This window comes from Mustela nivalis (genome assembly GCF_964662115.1).
Source record: "Mustela nivalis genome assembly, chromosome: 6".
Classification (NCBI taxonomy): domain Eukaryota; kingdom Metazoa; phylum Chordata; class Mammalia; order Carnivora; family Mustelidae; genus Mustela; species Mustela nivalis.
Window position 1 is genome coordinate 146657259 of NC_139025.1, and position 25052 is coordinate 146682310.

At 46.6% G+C, this 25052-nt stretch overlaps 1 protein-coding gene across 4 annotated transcripts in view; it reads right to left on the reverse strand.

Moving 5' to 3' along the window:
* Positions 1–23911, reverse strand: part of SV2B (synaptic vesicle glycoprotein 2B) — a 181316-nt gene extending 157405 nt beyond the window's left edge. Inside the window, exon 1 of one of the 4 annotated variants that reach the window (XM_082736026.1) lies at positions 23195–23911. The gene's annotated coding sequence lies outside the window, so the exon portion shown is untranslated. Of the gene's footprint in view, positions 1–3587; positions 3664–22470; positions 22985–23194 lie in introns of those variants that run through there. The other 3 variants (XM_082736025.1, XM_082736024.1, XM_082736027.1) reach the window with 3 other exon arrangements.
* Positions 23912–25052: the final 1141 nt, after the last annotated feature.

Genomic DNA, 25052 nt, shown 5'->3' on the forward strand with positions numbered 1-25052 from the left:
ATTTAAATAGATGTCTTAGAAAGTATAGGACTGAAAACAGAAGAAAGGTTGGGGAAGACAAGCCCCCGATGTAAAATATCTTAACTGGGACATCGAGTTTTGTGAAATCATGGAGAGAGGAAACAAGCAGCTAGAAGCAGCAGAAAGACTGGAGAAGGAGCCAGAAGGAGTGCCAGCTCTGCAGCAAGCGTGCTAGCAGAGAACACGCGGGGGACCCGGGTCCAAATGGCTCACAATGCATAAGGGTGAGGCAGAGTCAAACCAGCAGGAGAAAGCTTAGTGATTCAAGATGATTCAGACAGAAAACCAACCCCAGGGACTCCCGCTTTCCTGACGGAGTCCCCAGAGCGTATATCTGGGGACCCCATTTGTGAGCATTCTAAGTCTTGACGGAGAGGAGGGAGAGCACTGAGAGCACTGATGGTAAACACCTGCTCTGAATCAGGCTCTACGTGCGTCTTACCTGAATCCGCAGCATCCCTGGCCTAATGGGACACCTGTCAACGAGATCATGTGTTCATAGAGCTTGATGCAGTGGAAGTTTACCAAACGGGGACTGTTCGGTACATACTGGAAATACAGTCTTTGTAGTAAGACTCCCGGAGTCAACAGGCAAAATAGCCTTAAAAATATTCTTGATATAGGGGTGCATGGGTGGCACAATTAAGCATCTGACTCTTGGTTTTGGCTCAAGTCATGATCTCAGGGTGATGAGATGGAGCTCTACATTGGGCTCTGCATTCAGTGTGGAGTTTGCTTGAGAGTCTCTCTCCCTCTTCCCCTCCTGCTCATTTTTCTCCTCTCTCTCTAAAATAAATAAATAAATCTTTTGGAAAATGTATTATTGACATAAATAGACACTTTCTTGAGGTGGGTGTGGAAGGCAAAGGAGTGGCAAAGAGGAACTAATTCCCTGATTAGGATGAGGATCCTCCTAGTTCAAGAGAGCAGAGGTTCTGATCTCATTTGCTACTATTTCTATACCAACTCCTCCCTCTTCCCTTCCAGTCAAGGAGTGTCCTGTTTGGTTTGCAGGGCTGTGGAGTCCATCTTCAAAAGTAAAAGAAAAAATAAAGAAAGGTACAAATTGTGAGAGAATATAATAGGCATGAAAGACAAAGAAACAAAACTGTACCTAAGAATTATGGGTGACACCAGCAGAAAAATAAAAATGGTAGAAACCAAAATAAGGGAAGATGTACTTTATCACTGGGTAACAACTTTTGGCTGCACATTGGGGTCACTTTATTTTAAAAAATCAATTTCCCACCCCCATCCCTACAGTTTGGGGCTTTCTTAACTGTATCACAGTTAGAAACTTGATTTTTTAAAAAATAACCTCTTCAGCTGTTTCTGGTGTACAGTCAAGACTGAAACCCATAGCACTAGATGAAAACTTGCCGAAGGTGACAAAACAAAAATTAGTATGTTCATAGACTAGTTCTCTGCCACTTCAACTTGCAGAATCTTAAGGGAAGGATTCTATTGTAGAGGTTAAAAGCTATGGCTTCAGGATCAGAAAGCTCTGAGTGGGTTCCATAGCTCTGTTGTTTGACGTCTGAATCATCTTGGGTAAGGTGGGAGGATAAATGAGATACTGAATTTAAAGAACCCAAAACCGCATATATATTAGAGTCTCAAAAGATTGGTTTCTATTATTTATTATCATTATTTTAAAATGCTTAAAGGACTGAAATGAACATTGAGTAAATACTCTTACCATGTCTGGACTGCCAATTCTCTCCAAATTAGTTTGTAATGTAACTATATAAATATAAATGTAATTTGTAATGAAATTAAATTGGATTTCTATCCAAATTCCAACAGGATTGTTTTTTAACTTGGCAACATGATTTAGCAATTCATCTGCAAGAATAAATGGGTGAAAATAGCCAAGTAACATTTTAAAAGAATGAAGAGGGTCTTGTACTGCTAAATATTAAAACATAGCATAAAGCTAAAATAATTACATTAGTTTGGGCACCAGAGACAGAGAGATCAAGAAACAAAATATAAGGTGGCTTTTCAATTCACTGGGGAAAAGAGGAGTACTCATTAAGTATGTATGATAGAACTGATTAACAATGGGTAAGCGGACAAAAATAAAGACAGATCCCTACCTCACACCATAAGTCATAATAAAGTCCAAACTACTAATACTATATCACATATAAAACCAAAATAATAAAAATAGTTAAAATTTATAGATGAATACTTTTCTGATTTTAGGATAAAAAAGGACTTCCTGGGGCACCTGGGTGGCTCAGTGGGTTAAAGCTTCTGCCTTCAGCTCAGGTCATGATCCCAGGGTCCTGGGATCTAGCCCTGCATCAGGCTCTCTGCTCAGCAGGGAGCCTGCTTCCTCCTCTCTCTGCCTGCCTCTGCCTGCTTGTGATTTCTGTCTGTCAAATAAATAAATAAAATCTTTAAAAAAAAAAAAAAGAACTTCCTAAGCATGAAATGAAAAAGACCTTAGCTGAAAATATGAGTATGTAAAACTAGATTTCTACATGGCAAATAGATAACATAAATACAAAGTTAAAGGCAAGTAGCCTGGAGAAACATTTAGAGTAATTATAAGTCACTGATTTAGGGACGCCTGGGTGGCTCAGTTGGTTAAGCGGCTGCCTTCGGCTCAGGTCATGATCCCAGCGTCCTGGGATCGAGTCCCACATCGGGCTCCTTGCTCGGCAGAGAGCCTGCTTCTCCCTCTGCCTCTAGCCTGCCACTCTGTCTGCCTGTGCTTGCGCTCTGTATCTCTCTCTATATATATATAACAAATAAAAAAAAATAATAAGTCACTGATTTAGTATACACAGAGCTCTTACTGACAAATACAGAAAACACCAACACTCCATCTGAAATGGCATAGGGCATGGGAAGACAATGCTTAGAAGAGAAAATATAATTAGCCAGCTAATAAAGTGACAGATCACATTAGCAATCAAATGAATGAAAAGTAAAATAAGATATTTTCTCAATTAACAAACCGACAATGTTTGATTTTTCTCTTTAAAGATAATACTTCTAGAAAGGATGCATGGTGGGGGTGGGGGCGGCGTACTCATACATTGCCCTTGTAGGGTAAATTAGAACAAATTTCGCAGCTAGCTGACTGGAAGCACAAATAAAGAGCTTTATAGTGTATAAGTCTTGTGATTTTCCAAATCTTATCCAATAGCAAGTATCACTTCTCTGATCAGAAAAAAAAAAAAAAAATATATATATATATATATATATATATAGTAAGTATAAGGAAATAAGGACTACATGAATGGAAAATGGTAATCTCAAATTTCCTTGCAAACACAAGGCTTGAAACAAGTCAGACTTCTTATATTACATTAGTACAACAGCCAGAACCAGAGGTGGGATTTGTACTTGCTCATTCAGGCAGGTCATCAAACAGCTCAAACCTAAGCATGGGAACCAATGAATTAGCCAGAGCTTTGTACTTGCACCTCAAATGACAGAGAACCTTCAGCACAGCTTGCCATTCCTCATGCCCCTTAGCCACTAATCTCTCCCTGCACGCTAAAAGATGATCAAATGGGGAAAAGATTTATCTTTTAAAAGATAGCTCTTACCATTGGGAAAAGCGTGTTCCCCCCAAAAATGCCAGCCCTCTGCTCCTTGGAAAGATAGGCTCCCCACCAGGATTTTGTTTATGTATTTTGGACCCTCCCTTATTCTCAAAAGTGGAACAACATGGCAGAGCCTCCTGCAGAGAATTCCATCTGCTGTCCGCCAGACAGAAGCTGGAGATTAGGAGTAAAAGCCAGGAACCCCAAGCGGATCAGCCAGAGTACCCACACCCCCAGACCCTGCCTCCATGCAGAGAGAGCTCATTAGCCGGGACATAAAATGCGTAAGGCTCCAAACTGAGCTGAAGGAGCTATAAACAGGAGATAGAAGTAGAGAAAGGCAGTAAACTAATTTTGTTCACTCAAGCTAGAATAGGAGTGATTCATAAAAGCAGCAGCAATTATGATGATGATGATGGTGATGATGATAGAGAGATGTCCCTTCCTGGCATTACTCTGGTTTGCACTGGCCCCTCTAAGCCCAGTGGCTCCTGTGTGTGCAGTCTTCTTGGGGAAAAGTGTTCAGCTCACCTCAGTCCATGCCAGCACTGAGAAGCCTCTCAGAGAGGGGCAGCCGGGTCCCACCTCACAGCCACCCATTGCCCTTGCATCTGGCCACTTCTTCAGGTAGATTTGCCACTGGTGCAGGATTCAGCATCATGATTCAGCTACTACTTGGACAGCTCTGGGGCTTCCGCTCCTCCCTTGAGCTTTATGCTCCCTCCCATGAAGCTTTCTGCACCTTCCTGCGCCCTTAATGAATGTACTGGAAAAATGTTCTTTCTTCCCTTGGCACTATGCTACCATCCATCTTTCCCTTCTAGCATGGGCAACTCCATAAAGCCTCCTGCTTGCCAAAATTTCCAGACTAGAAGTAGGCATCAGCTGACACATCAAGCCCTCAAAGGAAGTCTTCTGCACAGTCTGCTCCAGTCTGTTAATAGTCCTGGGAGTTGGAGTGCAGCTGGCTCGCAGGTCAGCACACACTCAGCCAGGTTGCAGGATACCTGTCTACCCTCCCAGCAAAATCTTATCTCCACAAGAGAGTCTTTCAAACTCCCTTCACCTGATTTTGTGGAGAGTAAAAAGTCTTTCACTTTTCTTCTTCTTGAGACTTATTTATTTATCGTAGGAGAAAGAGAGAACATGAGTGGGAAGGGCAGAGGGAAAGGGAGAGGGAGAGAACCCCAAGCAGACTCCACACTGAGCAAAGAGCCTGACACAGGGCTCAATCCCACGACCCTGAGATCATGACCTGAGTCAAAGCCAACAGTCAGACACTTAACTGACTTCATCACCCAGGGACCCCTCAAAGTCTTTCACTTTCAAGCAAGAACTTCCTATAGGCCAAGATTCCAAAGAGTCTACCATCCTCTTCCATCTCTATACTTACATAGACCCTGGGCTTAGGGTTGAGGACTCCAAGGCCAATTTTGATATCTCGCAGAATATCATGAGAGACTCCAGTCACCTGTGGCCAACTATATATTTTTTTAAGATTTATTTATTTATTTATTTAATCTCTATGCCCAACATGGAACTCAAACTCAACCCCAAGATCCAGAGTCTCGTGTGTTCCATTGACTGAGTTTAAAAAACAGACGGCTTAAGACTTCTTATTTTCAGGCTCCCACTCTGAGTGACCTTTCAGGAATGGTAGAAAAGTTCCACTCAACTTCCTGTTACAAAGCTAACTTGGTCTGGCACATCAAATCATTATTCCCAATCCTTTTCCCCCATTTAATCATAAGCTACATTCTTAGCCATGAAACACTGCAGTATTTTCCACTGTAGAAGGAGCAGTATATTTCCCACCTCACTGATGTTGGGCTTTTGGCCATTGTGGTTTGCTTTGACCGATGAAATGTTAGCAAACATGACGTGCACAGAGGCTTTAAATGTGCCTATATAGTTTGGCATCCCTCATGTTCTTTTATCATTTACTACAAGAAGAACATGTCCCTGGTAGATGCTAGTAGCATCCTGATAGCTGGATTAAACCTGACCTGCAGCATGAAAGTAAGCCACCCCAGTTGACAAGCCAACCGTGAGTGAGATAAATAATGTTTGCTGTGGGAGTCACTGAGCTGCCTGGGGCTGTCTGTTATGTGGCATTATCCTTATACAGCAACAGCTGACTAATACACTTGCTCTATGCCCAGCATTATGCTGAATACTGTATTATCTCATTTAACTTATTTCCTTTAACAACTGTATGAGATAGAGCACTATTACTATTTCTCTTGCTTTACAGGGAGGGAAAGGGAGGCATAGAGCAGTGAAACACAATTCGCAAGCAAAGCAGATGAGCTGCAAACATGGTAATCTGACTCCAGAGCCTAACCACCATGGGACATAAAACAGAAAGAGAGAAGAGTGTAGCTCTGTGTGCTTCCGAGTCTGTACTCTGGCTGCTGACCTTGGGCTCAAAGACACAATGGCTGCTTGTGAGCTCCCTAAAGCTATCAGCACAGGTCCGACCAGATCCCCAGGGGCCACGGCAGTTTTTCTAGCTCTGTCAGTGCATGCAAAGAGGAGGAGACAGACTTCTCTTCCAGAACGCATGACCTTTTCCTGAACTTTGAAGAGGGGAAGTCCTATGGGGAATTCTAACCAAGGAACAATCCTGTCTTTGTGAGGCTCAGCAATCCCACGTTCTGCTCGGGACTATGCAACACACCTCCTTCTCTGCCTATTTTTGTTCTCTCTCTAAGCAAATATCTCCAGGCTTTTGCTTTTGAAAATTATTACACAACTGCCAGCTGCTGGGATTATACAAATAACCTGATAATAGCAAAGTGATACGCCGTCCGGTGTTCAAACACCACCACCCAGCAACAGAGCAGCCCCGGAGGCCGCTTCTCATTCACCCTGCAAGCAGAAGCAGCACAGACACGGGCCACCCACTCTCTCCCAGCCTCAGGCAGAGGCAGTTTGGTCCCCAAAAGGATTTTTTACACATCACCTTCCAAGACTCCCTAGGCACAGAAAGAAGGCAGAGTCACATTCTTTGCCAGAACAATTCGTCATCAATATGACTCAACAATGCACTTTCTTTAACCAAACTTTGTACACCTGGCTGGTTAGCAAGGGTGCCTACGGGTCTTCCAACTATAGACAAGTTGGCCATTCAGAGGTCAAGGCTCAGGTCTTCCTTGCCTATCACTAAGCCCTGTGCCTGGCTCAGCAGAAAGTCAAGAAATGTACACTGAGGGCGCCTGGGTGGCTCAGTTGGTTAGGCGACTGCCTTCAGCTCAGGTCATGATCCTGAAGTCCCGGGATCCAGTCCTGCATTGGGCTCCCAGTGACATGGGGAGTCTACATCTCCCTCTGACCTTCTCCCCTCTCACGCTCTCTCTCACTCTCTCTCTCCCAAATAAATAAAATCTTAAAGAAAGAAAGAAAGAAAGAGAAATGCACACTGAAAAAATCGATGACTGTCTGCTGAGCTAGGCACAGGGGTTAGTGATAGGCAAGGAAGACCTGAGCCTCGCCCTCTGAATGGCTAGCTTGTCTATGGTTGGAAGACCTGTAGGCACCCTTGCTGCCAGCCAGGGGTACAAAGTTTGGTTAAAGAAAGTGCATTGTTGAGTCATATTGATGACGAATTGTTCTGGCAAAGAATGTGACTCTGCCTTCTTTCTGTGCCTAGGGAGTCTTGGAAGGTGATGTGTAAAAAATCCATCTGGGGACCAAACTGCCTCTGCCTGAGGCTGGGAGAGAGTGGGTGGCCCGTGTCTGTGCTGCTTCTGCTTGCAGGGTGAATGAGAAGCGGCCCCCCGGGGCTGCTCTGTGGCCGGGTGGTGGTATTTGAACACTGGATGGCGTATAATCCCAGCAGCTGGCAGTTGTATAATAATTTTTAAAATTATTATTTATTATTATTATTATTAAAGGGGAGGGGGAATCCAACTTTGAATTGTGCATATTTTAATTCTTAAAATGCAAGATTAGGACATGGTTATAGAAGCTGGAAACCCTTTGAAAAGGAAGAAAAGATGGAAATATAGCCAGACTTTCCAAGTCTACAACACTTACCAATAAAACTAAGACTTAGGAATCCTTATGTCAGCAAGAGAAGCCAGCCTAGGGTGTGTGATGGTCAGGGGACTGCCTGTCCTACAACCATGGCTCCTCTTAGAACAGTCCTCAGTTTTCCTCTGAGAAACCCCCTTCCCTCACATTCCATGTATGACTTAGAGCGAGGTCCCCTCGGACGCAGGCCAGGTACATGTCCTTCATCGCAGAATAGGAATCCTGAGCCGAGCACACAAAACCAGAAAACAGTTGGGGGACTCAGCCCCATGGAGGTTTCTAAGCAGCCCACATCTGAGCAAAGAAGTAGCCTGGACTTTGCACAGACAGACCGGAGACGTCTCTCGAATAATACAGAGTTTACATCAGCACTGGGGCTCTCTCCCTGATCCACTGTCTGACTCTTTCAGTTAAGCTCCTTTTCTTGAACCTTCATTGGAGACAGAGCGGAGGAGAGATCGCCAAACTGGAAACGGGGGTTTGGATCACAGATCCTCTATAGGAAATAGTAAGTTACTTCTCCTGTCAGGACCTCAGTCTCTCCCTCCACAGCTTTAAGGGGCTGGAATTAAATAACCACAAAGGAGCCTTATGGGCTGGGTCAACAGAAATCGACCCCCGGAAGCCCTGGCTCTTGGCAACATAAAGCTCACATTGTCAGGGCCAGTGAGGCTTGGAGTTTAAAGCAGTTAATCCCCAGGCTGGATGACTCGGACAAAGAGGATTAACCCTCAGACAAGAGAATCATCATCCAAATATAGAGCAATCCCAAACACAAGCACCAGAACGGGAAGCACCCCCACCTTCTCTTGTAAATTCTTGTTCTCTAACCCCTTCGGTAAGCTGATAGATTAACCCTCCAGCCCCCCAAGGTCAAGGTGTTACACCTTCCCCACATTCCTCTCACACCTTTCTCAGTTCTGTAATCCAAGGTCCCAGCACTTCTGCTTTGAAATATGCAGGTTTCTTTAAAGGTGCTCTGAGTTTGGCGAGTGAGTTGGAGCCCCTCCTGAGTGCCGGGGACTGTGCGAAACACCAGAGCTGTGGTCATAGGCAAGAGGACGTGGTCCCAGCTCTCAGGGCGTTTTCCAGTCTAGTGGGGAAGCACAACTAAGTACTAAGCACCAGTGTATTCTGCTAAGCACCACGGAACAATCATTATCTCCTTGATAAACGCTCCTCGATAACCCCAGAAACTAGATTGTACTATGACCATTTCCCAAATAAAGAAACCGAAGGTCTGAAGTTAAACACGTTGCCCAAAGTTATACAACTTTTAAGTATCAGAGCAAACCATTTGGCTTAAAAATTATATGGGACATACGGGGCCCCTGGATGGCTCAGTTAGTTCAGCTTGACTTGGCTCAGATCATGATCTCAGAGTCCCCAGATCCCACCAGCGTTGGGCTCCCTGCTCAGCGGGAGTCGGCTTGTCCCTCTTCCCCTCCCCCTGCTGGTGTTTTCTCTCTTCCTCTCTCAAATAAATAAAATCTTTTAAAAAACATTATGTGGGACATAGAATGTACAATACCAAGACTGAATCTTAAGGTACACCATGGACAGTCGGGGATTATGGCGTGTGAATGTGGGTTCATCAGTTGTGACCGGACACCACTCTGGTGGGGGAGGCTGCTGCACTCCGGTGGGGGGAGGGGTGCGGGGGGGGCGCTGCAGGGGGAGGGGCAGACGCCTATGGAAACTCTGCAACTTCCACTCCCCTCTGCCATAAATCTAAAGCTGCTCTATCAAAATAAAATCTTTTTTTTAAGATTTTATTTATTTATTTGACAGAGAGAGATCACGAGCAGGCAGAGAGGCAGACAGAGAGGGGGAGAAAACAGGCTCCCCGCTGAGCAGAGAGCCCGATGCAGGGCTCTATCCCAGGACCCTGGGATCATGACCTGAGCCAAAGGCAGAGGCTTTAACCCACTGAGCCACCCAGGTGCCCCCTAAAATATTTTTTTTTAATGGAGTAGCCCCATCATCTTGCACAAGTCAGAAACAATGAGAGAAGGAAAGGGAGAATATTGAACTTTAGACTTTTCAGAGTGTATCCACTCCTGGAATAGTCACCAGAGGAAAGACTGATGTTTAACCCCGTACCCTTCTCTGCACTGAAGATGCCTGGAAAACAGGCAACCCAATGGCTAATCCCAGGGGACAGGGTGGGTGAGGGCAACTTCTCAATCTTCATGTTGTCAAGAAACACTCCTCTTGATTTTCACGATGTGTTCCCATAAACCTCTGGGAGTGAAATGGCAAACCGCAGTTTCAGGCTCTGTATCGGTGAAGGTAGACTAACCCCTGTAACAAGTGGACACGGTGATGTCAGTCGCTGTCTTAATACAGGCAGGGTTTACGTCTTGCACATGAGACAGCCCCAAGCAGGATGGGAAAAGGGTCTGGAGGAGTGTATGGAGGTGCATGGGGCGGGGACCTGTCAAATGGCCATAACCATTTGCAAAGGAGGCTGGAGGATATAGTTTGTGTGAACCAGATGACAAGGAACCAGGTTTGTTTGAGGAAGAGTTTGCCAGTCTCTGCCATGAGGGCTGGGGCGTGGGGGCGGGGGGTTGGTTCAAAAACTGCATATTTAACATTTTTAAATAAAGAAAATAACTCAAAATGCTCATATAGATGATGGGATTATAGGTGGGTATCCCCTTTCTTTTCCCAATTTTCTGGATTATCAGTAATGTGGTTGTAATACACCCAAAATGGTGGCAAGGAGGGGAAGTGGGGGGATTCCTAACTAAATCTCAGAGCAGTTATGGGTTGGAATGAGGCAGTTGCAATCAGGGTTGTAATCCAAGCAACTGTCTGTGAGAGAGTGGCTCAGGCTTTTTCAAATACAAGACACAGAACTTTCTGCTCCATTTGTTCTGGACAATGGTGACCTAGGGCTTTTTTGTACTTCTTAAATGCTGTCCATACCCTCCTGGGTCTTTCTGTACCGTAAAGCATCTCCAAGACATCAGTCACAGTTTCCAAAACTGCTATTTCCCTAATTGGATGGATGTCTGTGATCAAGGCCGTATCGGACTTCTGATCCACTCAGTTCACACACAGCCAAGCCTTGTGGCCACAGCACAGAACAGTCAGCAGCTATCTCATTACTCAGAGGACCATTTCAAGGAGCCAAGACTATTAGCTCCTCTGTATATCTCAGTGGTTCCTGGGATTTTTCCACCTTGACACACCTGAGAACCTTTACACCCCCCAAGAGATCCTAGTGGGTGTCCACACTACTTCCCAACAGACTTCTCCTCCCTATCGCCCTCTCCCTGTCTTCTAACCCCTGACCCAAACCACTTCACACTCCAAGCTCTGGCCATACCTGCCTCTTGCTTCCTGTTGTTCCCAAACCAACCAAGCACTTGCACATCTGTTTGATACTCTGCAAACTATCTTTGCTATCAGGAGTCTCTTTCTCTTCCCCACTACCCACCTGGAAAACCATCGCATCCTTCAGGACCCAAGGAGGCCAGGCCCCTTCACCTACGCCTTTCCTGGTCCCCAGTCTGCTTTCCTCATATAGGAACAGCAACTGCTTAGAGTTTGTGCTCCCAAAACATTCACTCAGTATATTCCTGCCTGATATCATCTTCTCACCTTGTGCTCTAGTTATTAATTAATGAGCTCCCTAATGGCAGAGCCCAAGCACTGCAGCCCTTGTAGGACGAGGCCAACAGAGGAAACTCGGGTCCTATCTGAATCACATTCTTGCTTCCCTGATGAGCCAAAAGTGTGAGGCCGAGAGATGTAACCATGTGAGTTCAGAAGCAGGGAAAAGGTGACATGGAGAGGCTGTGACCTGTGCACACTAATCACCTGTGGGATTCTCAGTAAAGTGCAGGTTCTGATTCAGCAGGTCTGGGGTGGGGCCTGAAATTCTACATTTCTAAGACACTCCCAAGTGATGCTGATGCAACTGGTTCGGGGCCTGTACTTCTGGTGGCGAGGCCCTGGAGCTTGTTTGCATAAGTACATGTCGCACCTGGGGCAAACCTCAAAGGCCCTGCCTCCAGAGGAGGAAAGGTTCTAGAGGGAGAAAACAGATTACCCTTCCAATAAGAGAAAAGTGTAAGAGACAAAGCCTAGAACATAGCAGTAGCTAAAAAGACATCTGCAGAAGAGCATGGTTTGGGTGTGGGTCCAAACCCAACCTGAGCATCCAGAATGAATGAAGTCAGATTATGCAGAGGAACACAAGCAGGTATCTTTCAACTCATCCTTGGAGAAGATAGGATGTCGGTCTTAAAATAATAGAAGAAACTCAGTTATGAGTCTCTGGAGCACTGAGCTAGGGCCCATTAACTTTCAAGGACACCTGAAGTTTGACCCTTTTTGAAGTTAAACATCTCCACCTCCAGGTAAGTACTGACCTTGAAAACAAGCCTACAGGTAGGGCAGACATGTGAGTGAAGGAAACCAACTCCGGAGGCTGGGAAGCGGGTTGGATCCAGTGCCGGGTTTAAGCCGATGGGGCATTAGCAAGATATTTGCAAATTCCCTTTACAAGAGAGTGGGTGTGGCACCAAAAGTAGTAGAGGCTAGGTCAGGGTGGTGGGCTGAGGCCCAGGGCCACACCTAACAAGACTTCATGGAGGGTGAGGAGGGACCAGCACAGAGCAAAGAACATGTTCTAGAGCATGAAGGCAACTTTGCTTTTCCACTTGGCCCTTTAGTGGCTGCTAAACTCTGGGCAAGTTATGTAACTTCTCTGAACCTCAGTTTACTCCACCATAAAATGCAGACACTTCATAGAGACTTCACAGAGACTGAAAATTCAATGAAATCGTGTATGCATAATAGTAATCCTTATTGTCACACGATCAGATGGCTAGAGGGAGCTCCTGGAAAAATAGCACCTAGCACATGTGTGTTCCTAGCACCTAGTACAAAACTGTTTGCTATAAAATTCCCCTTTTCTGTTGTCTCCGCTTCTTTATAAAGTGAGAATAGAACAGATTTATCTGCAAGCCCAAAGTAGTCCTTTGTCTCTCCAAGGTGACAGCAGAGGAATCTGGGGTGACAGACTGGATTGGCAGTTGCCATTAACGGACTTCAGCCAGGCCTTGGATTCTGGATGTGGCATTTATACTATCTGCCCCAGGTGTATGTGTCCCTAGAAGGAAGGTGTTATTCTAAGCCCTTTGTGCAAATTAACTTATGTCTTCTTCCCCATAAAGCTACAGAAAGGTCATTATTTCCATTTTACTGATTAGGAAATTGAGGCACAGAGTGGTTAGATGACCTGCCCAAGGTCTCACATTCATAAGAAGCAGAGCCAGGCTGTGGAACAAGATGACTGCTCTGGGGGTCTTTGCCTTTCACCATCTCCAAGAAGCTCAAGAATCCAAGAGCCAACCAGAAGATTGAGTCAGCCAGAAGGGGCCTCCCTTGTCTAGAGGAAATGGGCTGAAAGCAACAGGACAGTGACCTGGGAATGACACAGATGAGACTGTGAAACCCCATAGGACTAACCCAGCTCTGACAGCCCTGCATGGTGCCCTGAAGGCCCACACACTGGGTCACTGTGGAAACAGGAGGCCACCAATCTTGTGATGTGAGGGCAGCTTCTGCAACAGAAATTGGCCAGCATCACCCAAAGGAGGAAAAATAAATGCCATTCATTGTGGGGAGCGAGAGGACTTGGCTCAGCACACACCTGCTTCCATATTGCTTATGACAATTCCCCTGGACTTCATCTTCTATCACTTTGACTTTTAAGCTACACCTTTATAGGAACCCTCCTACACAGTTGGTGGGAAGACAAGCTGGTCCAGCCACTCTGAAAAACAGCATGGAGGTTCCTCAAAAAGCTGAAAATAGACCTACCCTATGACTCAGCAATCGCACTACTGGGTATTTACCCTAAAGATACAAATGAATTGATCCGAAGGGGCACATGCACCCCAATATTTACAGCAGCAATGTCCACAATAGCCAAACTATGGAAAGAATCTAGATGTCCATCAACAGATGAATGGATAAAGAAGTTGTGGTATATATAGACAATGAAATACTGTGCAGCCATCAAAAGAAATGAAATCTTGCCATTTGCAACAACATGGGTGGGTAGAGGGTATTATACTGAGCAAAATAAGTCAATCAGAGAAAGACAATTATCATATGATCTCCCTGATATGAGGAAGATGAGAGGCAGAATGGGGGGTTGTGGGGCATAGGAAAGGAAAAAAATGAAACAAGATGGGATTGGGAGGGAGACAAACCATAAGAGACTCTTAATCTCCCACAACAAACTGAGGGTTGCTAGGGGGTAGGGGAGTAGGGATAGGGTGGCTGGGTTATGGACATTGGGGAGGGTATGGGCTACAGTGAGTGCTATGAAATGTGTAAGCCTGATGATTCACAGACCTGTACCCCTGGGGCAAATAATATATTATATGTTAATAAAAATAATTTTTTAAAAAAACTACACCTTTACATTACTTTCCAACAGCTTTCCTTTCCTTATGGGGAGATGGAGAGGAGAAGCAAGTTGCAGGAAATTGGAGGGGGGAACGAACCATGAGAGACTGTGGACTCTGAGAAACAAACTGAGGGTTTTGGAGGGGAGGGAGGGGGGCATGGGGTGAGTCTGGTGGTGGGTACTATGGAGGGCATGTATTGCATGGAGCATGGGTGTGGTGCATAAACAATGAATTCTGGAACACTGAAAAGAAATAAAAATAAATAAATAAGATTCATTTTTATGCTTTGCTTAAAAAAAACAAGTGGCTGCATTTAACCCATGGACATTCAAGTAAGCATGGATGGAATGTGTTCATTCCTCATCATAGGAGTAGGAGTGGAACTAAGTCCCCTGAGCTCTCCAGGGCCAAGATCAGGAGCGCTTCGCCTTGCCATGAGCTCTCCAGCCCCATCCCTGGGTCCAGCACTCTGCTCAAAGCAGGCTGCTCCACAAGGCCATTTACCCTCCCTCAGAATCTCCCTTGAGCCGGCTGAGCTCCACTCCTCTCTCTCTGCCATATGCTGCACCCCAGATCAGGTCCGAGGCCACAGTCAGATTCTGGGCATGGCAAGAGAGCAGGGGCTACATGCAGAGTAGGAGCCCCCTCATTGGGTCTGGCCTTTGGAGGCCGGCAAGGGAAATCCCAGGGGATTTTTCAGAGGCAACATGGAGGGATCTAACCAGGCTCCCACCTGTCTGGCAAACTAGTTGTGATGTTTCAGAGGACTTCGAAGCATAATCATGAAGGGAAGCCAGGTCCCATTGTTCTGTCTCTCCAGGTCTCTACCCTCAGATGAACTTCTGTTACTGCAAACCTGACTGGTCTCTGACCCTCTTGCCACCATTAACTTACTGCAGGGCCATAGATAAGCAAGTCATTTTCTTCTCTAGACTAAGCACACCCCTTGGCACAGGAGGAGGACTTCCACTCCTACCCCTACGATGAGCAAAGAATGTATCCCAAGGAGTTGAGATGCCTGCGTCCTGAGATTCCTTCAGCTTGGTAGCACTAAGACCCTGTAGTTCAAGGAAGTCCTTTCACTGACTTGGACTTGCTCTGGACCTGAAAAGGAAAATGCCTGTGAAATAGTAATTTAAAAAAAACCTACATACTTGGGAATAATGATGGCCCATTTTTCCAAGGACAGGGATTCATGTGCAGGTTCAAGGTCATGGGAAGACCTTGAAAACTCACACCTATCCCTGCTTAGGTGAGTTTTAGAGGCCCAGAGCTCCTGCCAATTCATGTGGCATTTGCAGGAGGCACGGAACCAGGGCATGGCACTGCACCCTCACCTGAAACAGCCAGCTTCCAGACTCCAACATCTGTGATTGGAGAAGGCTCCAGAGGTCTGGCAAAAATTACCTTCTCTCACATCAATGCAGAGCTGGACAAGAAGGAAATGAGGTTGTTCCTCTACGTCTCCAAGGGTACCTTTCTCTGTGATTTCTTTTTGCTGGGCCTCAGGTTTCTCAGCAGTAAAATGGAAGTGGGAGAAAGGATGCAGCCTATAGGACCTAACTCCTCAAGGGGAAAGTTGAGTGTATGATCTTTGAGCTAGAAGAGGCCAGAATGGCAGCAAAGGCAGAGAAGTTGGGGGAAAAGATACCATTAGCTGCTGAGTACCTACTAGGTGCTGAAGCCTTAGCTCATCACTGTCAGTTATGCTCTCATTTCTTGCCCAGGCCAGTGAAGAATCACCAGGAAAAACTTCAGCCAGTGGAACAACCTCAATAGTATTTACTCACTCTCATATCTAATAAATATCTAGTGCATGCCTACTATGTGCCTGGAACAGAGATAACAACAGATTTTTCCAGTAGAAGACACCACGGGGCAGATTTTGTGGAACCGATGCCCAGAGACATCTGAGAGGACAGTTTCAGCATTTACATAATCCAAGGGACTGGGAAATTTTTATCATGGAATTCCAGCAAACAATGGGATATTACTGAGCTGAGCCAGTGGGGTTGGCTTACTGAAGAGAATAGACAGTTGGCTTCCCACTGAGGTACTTGAAAATCTCTAGCCCATAAGGCTGATTATTATCCAGTTGTCGTATTTTGAATATCATGAGCCCCATGCAAATCATCTTCTCAATAGCACTAGCAACATTAAATGACAGGTTCTCGACTCTCTCTTCACACAGAATCTTTAAGTCCTTTAGGAACATAAAGATATGGCGATCACTTAATCAACATTTTGACCAACATATTTCCAAGTCCAGAAGCATGAAAGGAACAGCAGAGCATTTGGATGTCATTACTATCATTGTCATCACTATCATCACTAACACTGCCATCACCATCATCATCACCACCACCACCATTGCTATCAACAACACCACCATTACCATCATCACCACCATCACCACCACCATCGCTATCAACAACACCACTATTACCATCATCACCATCATCACCACCATCACCACCATCACCATCATCACCACCACCACCACCACCACCATCACCATCAACAACACCACCATTACCATCATCACCACCATCACCATCATCACCACCATCACCATTATCATTCTCATCATCATCTTACACCTAAGGAAGACAAGGCTCAGAGAAATTAAATAACTTGCTCAAGTTTACACAGATAGTAATGAGTCTTGAGTTCAAACCAAGTTCTGTCTGATTCCAAATGTCACTGCTCCATCCCATGCCCCACGTGGTCAGACTTATTACCCACACATAAAAATGGAGGCCAACTTACTATCTTTCTCTTACTTCCTTCTAGGCTTCAATTCACCCCCCCCCAACTATTGACACACTCTTTATCTCCCTCTTTCCCATACATACTCAAACACACACACAGAGGAAACCACTTTCAGCTGCAGTACCTACTTTTCTCATTCCCTCCCTCTCAATATCATTGCCAGCAAAACTCACCCTTATACATATCCAGCCACGCCATGGAGAGGAAAGGGATAGCGCCTAGAATTTGAGACTGAAGTCATTCTAACCCCCCCCTTCCAATAAAGCTATTGCCTATGTCTCTCCTTTTATAAACAGGAACGCATTATGCAAGATGTGGGATTTTTCAAGCGAGCTGGTAACACTCTTTCACTTGGCACAAAATTGATTTAAATAAATCTCTCCCTTTTTCAAGATTCTTCCCTGCTCCTGCTTAATCTTAAATTAAGAGCAGTATAATAATAACCAAAGAACATCACACCCCTGAATTTCAGCCACCTCTCTCTGGAAGATCTTGTCTCCCTTTTTTTGAAAGTATGAGCTATTTTTTGGCTTCCACTCCTTTCTCTTTCTTACTTGTCACCACACATTGCTTTCTGTAAGAAATAAGCAATTGGAGACTTTGTATTTAAAGTCTGTTTTTAGTCCATGAAATCCACAATAAGGCTCCCACAAGACCTTGGAAAGAAAGGGAATAACTGCAGGGAGTTACACTTCAAGATCCACTGAAGCAATGACATACAGTCACCACCAATGAATAAACAGTTTCATTCATTCATTCAATAAATATTCATTGAGCATGTACTACGTGCCAGGCAACATTCTAGACACTGGTGATAGAACAGTGAATTGGCTTACTGAAGGGACAAATAAATAACATGCTAATGACCCTCAAATTTGTGTCTCCTAAAAACCCTTCCTTCAACTCTAGACTCACATATATAACTATCTACTTAACATCTCTCATTGGACACCCAGTTGAACCCCATGACTCTTCCTTCTCAATCTCAGAAGAGGGCTTCTTTTCCAGTTGCTCAAATCAAAATATGTGGAGTCATCCTTGACTCCTTTCTTTCTCTCATACCTTAATCTACCAATCAGCAAGTCCTGTCTTCTCCATCATCAAATATATCCAAAATTTGACTTCTCACCATCATCACTAGCCACCTTGGTCTAAATCACCATCACCTCTCACCCGAGAACCACAGTAGCCTCCTGGTTGCTCTCCGTGTTTTAGTTCTTAACCCTCTAAGTTGATTACAAAGTCTAAATCTCAACTGATCATTGTAATACATATATCAGATCCTGGCATCTAGTGGTCAAAATTCTCCAATAACTTCTCATCTTGCTTAGAGTAAAAGCCAAAATCCATACAAAGCCCTACAAGACTATGAATTGCCTAACTGCCTGCTAGTTCCCTGATCTCAACTTCTACCATGTTGACCCTCTCTCAGTTCCTTCTCCATGAGTCTCCTTGCTGTTCCCAGAACATACAAGTACTCTGTCACCTCAGGGCCTTTGAGATTGTTGTTTCCCCTGCCTAAAACAATCTTTATCCAGATATCCATCTAGCTCACTCTTTTACTTCCTTCATGTCACCCTGACCACTTTCTATAAACTGCCCACCACCCACTCAACCCTGTTTTCCACTCCCACTCAACCAGGTGCCCCCAATCCCCCTTCCTCATTTGATGTTCTGTCATTACATGTTTATTTATTTATTTCCATATTATTTATCTCCCCCAACTAGAATTAATGTTTTACGAAGACAGACATTGCATTTTATTGCTGTATCCCCTGCCTATAACATACCTGACCCACGGAGATACTCAAAAAACATCTGGTGAATGAATGATTATCTAAAGGTATATATGCCCAACGTTCAGCCATGGAAACACGGAAAAAAAGAAAGAGGAAAGGGGCCAGTAGCAGGCACTGACCATTCAAAAGAGTCCAGGAGAAAAGGAGCCTTAGCCAGGGTACTTTAAATATTAAGGTATCTAAAGTAGATTGATTGCAAAATATCCCTAATTCTTCCTTCCCTATATCGACACTCTTTGCAATGTGCCTATGTAGCTCCTCTCATCAGGAAGTGGAGTCTAGGGGCACCTGGGTATTTCAGTGGGTTAAGCCTCTGCCTTCAGCTCAGGTCATGATCTCAGGGTCCTGGGATCCAGCCCCACATCTGGCTCTCTGCTCAGCAGGGGGCTTGCTTTCTCCTCTCCTCTGCCTGCCTCTCTGCCTACTTGTGATCTCTCTCTATCAAATAAGTAAATATAACCTTTAAAAAAAAAAAAAAAGGAAGTGGAGTCTATTCTCTGCTCCCTCACTCTGCACTGGCCTTATGACATCCTATCAACAGACAAGGATGAAATGATAGTGTGCCTGCTATAAGTTTAGGCCACACGAGGGTCATCCAGGTTTCCACTCTCGCCCGGACTCCTGCCACTACCATGTGAGCATGCTAGACTCACCTGTTGGGGGATGAGAGACTCCACAGAGCAGAGCCCAGTCATCCCAGCTGAGGCCATCCTACAGCAGCCAGTCCTTGGCCACTCCATCAGCAGACTAAAATCACATGAGTAAGCCCCGCTGAAATCAACCAAGCATAACCCAGATCTGCAGAATTCCAGGCCAACCCACAGACATGTGAGAAAACAATAAATTGTTGCTTTCTGGGAGGTTTCTACTGAGTCCCATTGCCAATATCAACCCTAATGTGTGTGGTCAGACCCTAGTATAATCATCTAAGTTGCTCAGCTCTGAGTACATGCTCATTGGAAATCTTCCTCCTTACGACTTAGACCTCATGAAGGGGAGTCTGCAGGAAGACCTATTCACCATGTCACATGGTGTCTCAGTCATTACAAATCAGTAGAGTGGCATGCAGGTGAGCAAGGTCACAGAGATGTGGCAGCGAGACAGATCAGGTTTGCGAGGCACCAAAACTAAAAGCCAGACCTTGGATGAGAGAAATTCACAAAAGGGAAGTGTCACTTCTGAGGCATCTTGAGGGAAATCCTTCCAGTCACCCTGGTGGTGACCCAGCCACATGACATCCTATCTCACAGAAACTTTGACAAGGTTCTCAGACACCCCAGCCCCATTTCTGTCCATAGAACACATTGCAAGAGCTCTACTGCTCCTCAACTGGCTGTGGGATGGAGATCTCAAATCTGTAGGGGAACAAAGTCTCAAAAGGACAGAGCGGCACACTGTGGTCTTCCTCCTAACCATGCAAGATGGAACCCTCAAACAGATTGATCATATGACACCAGGTAAATGCATTCCATGAGACGCTGGAGGTCAGGATATTTCCAATGAACTCCAACACCTTTCCACTACCATAGAAACTCTTACCATTTGCAGAGAAAACAAGAACTAGCAAGAACAATGCCTGCAGGAATATTCACTAAAGGTGGTGCTTTCTTTCATGGTGGGGGAAAGGAAACAAACATAATGTTCAGGTTCAAAAGGAACACAAATACTTGATCTGCATGAAAGATTTCTGCACACTGTCTTGCACTGCTTCCCTAATTCCTGTGCCTCTCAGCGCCTTGCAAAGATTTGTGCTTCAGCTTACTGCACTGACTTGTGCTCCGAGTGACCACAGGAACCTACATCTACTATCCAACCTTCTTCTAAGCATAGAGTGTAGCATTTCAGCCAATTCCTGAAACAAGAGCTCAGGACATAAATCTTAGTGACACATAGAAATCGTAAGAGGCAATACCCCAGTGACCTTGCCACGTCACCCATTCTACCTCAAGTCCTACTGCTGACCCCCTCCCTCTCTAATCCACGGCCTCCTTAGCCTTCTTTCTGATTTTCCTTATGAACGCACCTCTCTCCTCTTCCAGGGATTTTGCAGGTGCTGTGACTCTGCCCAAAGTGCTCATTCTCAGCATCTGGCTGGCTCACTCACTTCCACAAGGGCTCTGATCAAATGTCACTTATCAGCAAAGCCTTCCCTGACCAGGCTGCATAAAAAAATAACAATCCTCACCGCATTCTCTGGCAGCACTCCTCCTTCCTCTTACCCTGCTTTATTTCTCTCCATTATAATGTATCATTGGCTGATTCACTCTCTAATTACTTAGTTATTTGTTGGTTTACACACACACACAAACACACACATGCACACATTAAGCTCCTTGAGGATAGGGGTTTTCTTTAGTTCAATTTTGCATTCCCCACACATAAAGCAGTCACTGACACACAGTAGGTACTCAGTGGATGAACTGTAATTTCTTGAGCACAGGCTTTGTGCCATGCAATTTATGCCCAAAAATCATTCACCAATGAACAAATATTTTGTAAGCAACTACCACATAATTCTTATAACAATGCTGTTGTTATCTCCATGTTACAGATCAGGAAAGCAAAGCTCAAAAAAAAGCTCTAACTTGCCCAAGACACTCACCTAGTTTTGTTTGCCCATCAAAGCCTGGGCTTCTCACAAGGTGCCAGCCTGCTTTTCAAACAACTTAATCATGGTTTAGATTACCAAACGCATGTGATACGCAGCTCTGGCCAATATCATGATGGCAAGGGCTCGATCATATTTCATCCCCCACCACAGTTTTTGTGCAGGAAGAAACATCCATTAGGTTGGATTTTCATCTCCCAGACAGCGGGTTGGTAGTAACAGCTTCCCTTGACACTGAGACAGAATCAAGGTCAGAGCTTTCCCTTTGAACTGGGCCAGGACAAGTACAGACAGGTCAGGGACCCAAGGGGAAAGAGGGCAAAAGTTCATCTCCTCTGAAAAATCCCTGAGAATTTTCCAGAACCCCTGCCTTTTTGAAGTACTGCTTCAAAACCTTCTTGGTCCTAGAATTTAGGAAAACAATCAATTTTTCTAAAAAGAAAAAAAAAAAAAGCCTGACCTGCGTTGGACACATTCCTCTGTGTGTGTCTACTGGGGTCTGGCCATGCACTGCAATAGCCAGCCCAGTCGTGACTTGGAGACCTCTGCCCATCCAGTATCTGGGATGCTGATGGGGTTGAACAGCAATGTGGGTCACTCACAGACCAAGAGACCAAGAAAGTGACCTAGTCCCTACCAAAATCAATGTCATACCTCATCTGTGAGGGCTTCATTTAAAAAATAATCTCCTGGCACAATTAATTCCTTCCTCCTCAGGACTCCCAACACTCCGGTTCCTCACACCTGCGTGACTGAACTCATCACACTTGATTATTACAGGTGTTTCTCCCCCCACCAGGTGGGAGCTTCTGGTGAACCTAGACTTTGTTTTCCTCATCTCTGCATCTCCAAGGACTAAATCCAGCCTCTGACACATTGTAGGTGCTGGGTGAGTATTTGCTGACTCAGGAAAGATGCAGAATGAGCCTGTACTAAATCTGCTGCATTGCCTAGAGCAAGCAGGACAAGCCACCTCTTCTGGAAAGGGCAGGATGCAGAAACATAGAAGCGGTCCAGTGTCCAGATCAGCGGCTGAGCTGGCGGCAATGCTCACCTTTCCCCGCTACACACACCTTTCGCCCCTCACCTGCCTGCTGGAACCTCAAAGCTACCCACACTGACCTCCCAAATAGGCTTTAAGAAAACAAGCAGGGACTCCTCCCACCCACCCACCCCCGGCACCCCACCCCACCCAGCAGCTCTTAGTAGAGCCCAAGACAAGGACATTAAGTTACCTTGAAAAGGACCTAGTTCGCATCTGCGATCGCTGTTCAAGGGTCGCGTTTCCCCAGCCCTGCCAAACCCGGGACGGCAGAGATAGGAACCGTCTGCGGAAGACGCGGCTGTGCCTCGCTCCTCCCTGGCCACACGCGTTTGCTCCCCCATCCCCGCAGAACAAATCACGTTCTTTTCCTTGCGCTAAAATCCATCTCTAAACAAATCCTCTCTGCGTCCCTAAAAACCGGCTCCCACGCCCACGGAGGGCGCCCTCCACATGCGGAAATACACACTCACGAGCCCCAGCCCAGAGCCGCCAGGTGTAAGCATGTTTTCGTCGGCTCTTCGGCAACAAACCGCCACCAGCAAATCCCGTCTCCTAGGGACGGAATTGAAACTAAAAGCTGCGCTGGGAAGCTTAGGGAAACGGACTTAAGAAATGTCAGTAGCCGAAGTTGCGGAACTGTGCGGCGCTAACAGTTGGAACCGGGTTTAAAAACAGCCCTTGGGGATGCCACCTTCAAAGAAGCGCGCAGCCGCGGGCGGCCGGCAGGTCCCTGCTTCTCTGCGCCGGCTTTCCGAGACTCTCCCCTGTCTTTGGGGCCATTTACTATAAACAACGTGCAGGGGGAGCAGCTGTCCGTGTCGGCCCCGCAGGCAAGCTGGGGAGGCCCCTGGAGCGCGCGGAGTCCGCGCCGGGCCGGCTCCGCACGCTCGGGAGCGAGCCACGGCGTCGCCTACCTGGGTGGGAAATCCGCGGGCGGGGGCGGAGGCGGGTGCGGGTGCAGGCGCGGGTGCGGGCGGAGCAGCGTCGGCGCTGGCGGCCCGGCCCGCAGCTCCGGCCACCGCGGCGCTGGGGCGATCCCGGCGGAGGCAGGAGTCCGCGGCTGTCACACCTGCATCACGGCGCCCACGCCGCCGCCGCGGGCGGCCCAGGCGCAGCACGCAGCGCGCCCCCGCCGCTCCGAACACCGAGGGCGGGTTGGCTCCTGGGTCCTCTGTGCAGCGGGATCTGATCTTAACCCGCTTTCCGCCCCGGCCTAGGCATTAGCAGTATCCGCGGCCGGCAGCTCTGGGCTTCTAAATCCCTCCTGATTCGAGGCGCAGTGCCTGCGAAAGCTGGCCGGGAAGGGGGCCGGCGGGGCCCCAGGCTGTCTGGATTTGTGGACGGGTAGATGTTAAACTTACTCCTGGAGTTTCGAGTTTGGTCCCCGGCTGATTCTGGTCTTCACCTGGCTTCCGTCTCTCCACCCCGCCGGGGGCGAGGGGGCGCTGTGGACTCCACATCCGCTCTCACCAGCTCGGAGCTAGAACGCATCAGAGGACAGGACTCAAATTCCTGGCAAGGGGAATCCTCTGCTAATTGCATCGCCGAAGTATCTCAGATAACGGGTGCGGTGACATCGCCAGGTCCTTGTTACCTCATCAGGGAGTTGGGTGAGAAGACCCTATCTGGCGAGTGGAAAGAAAGCGGAAGACACGACGAGGCTTGCTGCATCAAACCAACCCCTCCACCTGTCTCCCTCCTTCCAATACTCCCCCCCCCCCCAATCCTACCGCCATGCCCCATCCACCCAGAGAAGAGTTCACCCTACAGTGAAAGGCTCTTTTCAGGAGCAAGGTTCCTTCTAGAAGGAAATGAGAAGGAACCTAATGACACTGGAAATTCAGAGGTGAAATCAACGATCACCCAGGGGTCTGCCCCCTGTAGAGTCTGGAACTGCTTTCCTTCTTAGTAGTGCTGAAATGCTTGCAATCCTGAAAGACTTCCTCTTCCCCACCCAGCACAAGCCAACGTCCGGAGGTCTTCAGCTCCCCCGTGGCTGTCTCTACAGTAAGTGCGTGGCGGGCCAGCTCCTATGTCCTCGCCCCACTCCAGGCCCCCTATCCTCTCTCACCGGGACTACCCAGGAGCCACCACCGCTCAGCCTCCTGAACTTCTTTCTTAGGATGGAAACCTCGTCTTGACTCTTTACTACCTACAACCATGCACTGGCTTCCCAGTGGCCTTCGAAAAGCTGAAACTCTTGTAACACATCTCATTTAGCCGCCAAAGGGCAGGCCGCTCACTGCCCAACTGCCCTGCCCTCCCACGAGCCCCCACCCCTTCCTCTTCCCTGTAGTAGGACAGTACCAAATTGTCATTTGCTTACACATGCCCCGTCTCTCCGCCAGCACTTTGCATTCAGGTTCTCGCTTGCCTGGAATGTTCTCCTCCTTCCACTCTCCTTTCCCTAATGCTCAGTGGTTCTCTGCTGAGCCATCTGTTCCTTGAGGAGTTCTCCCCTAGTCCCTAGAACAACTAAATTCTCTATGATCTGTGTGCCTAGAGCCACCGCCAAGTCCTCTAACACAGCACCCAACATATTACTAAAGTTAGGTGCCTAACATCTGTCGTCCTCACTAGGATGTACGCTACAGGAAAGCATGGTCTCTTATTGGCTGCTGCTGCAAAGGGCACAGGCATAAGGCATCTGCTCTATATAGATTAGTGCTGTCTCTAACCAGATGAAGATATAGAACGGTCCTGACATCCAGAGGTTTCTTTGTGTGCCTTCCCAAGCAATAACTGCTCACCCCCAGGTGTAACTGCTAATCT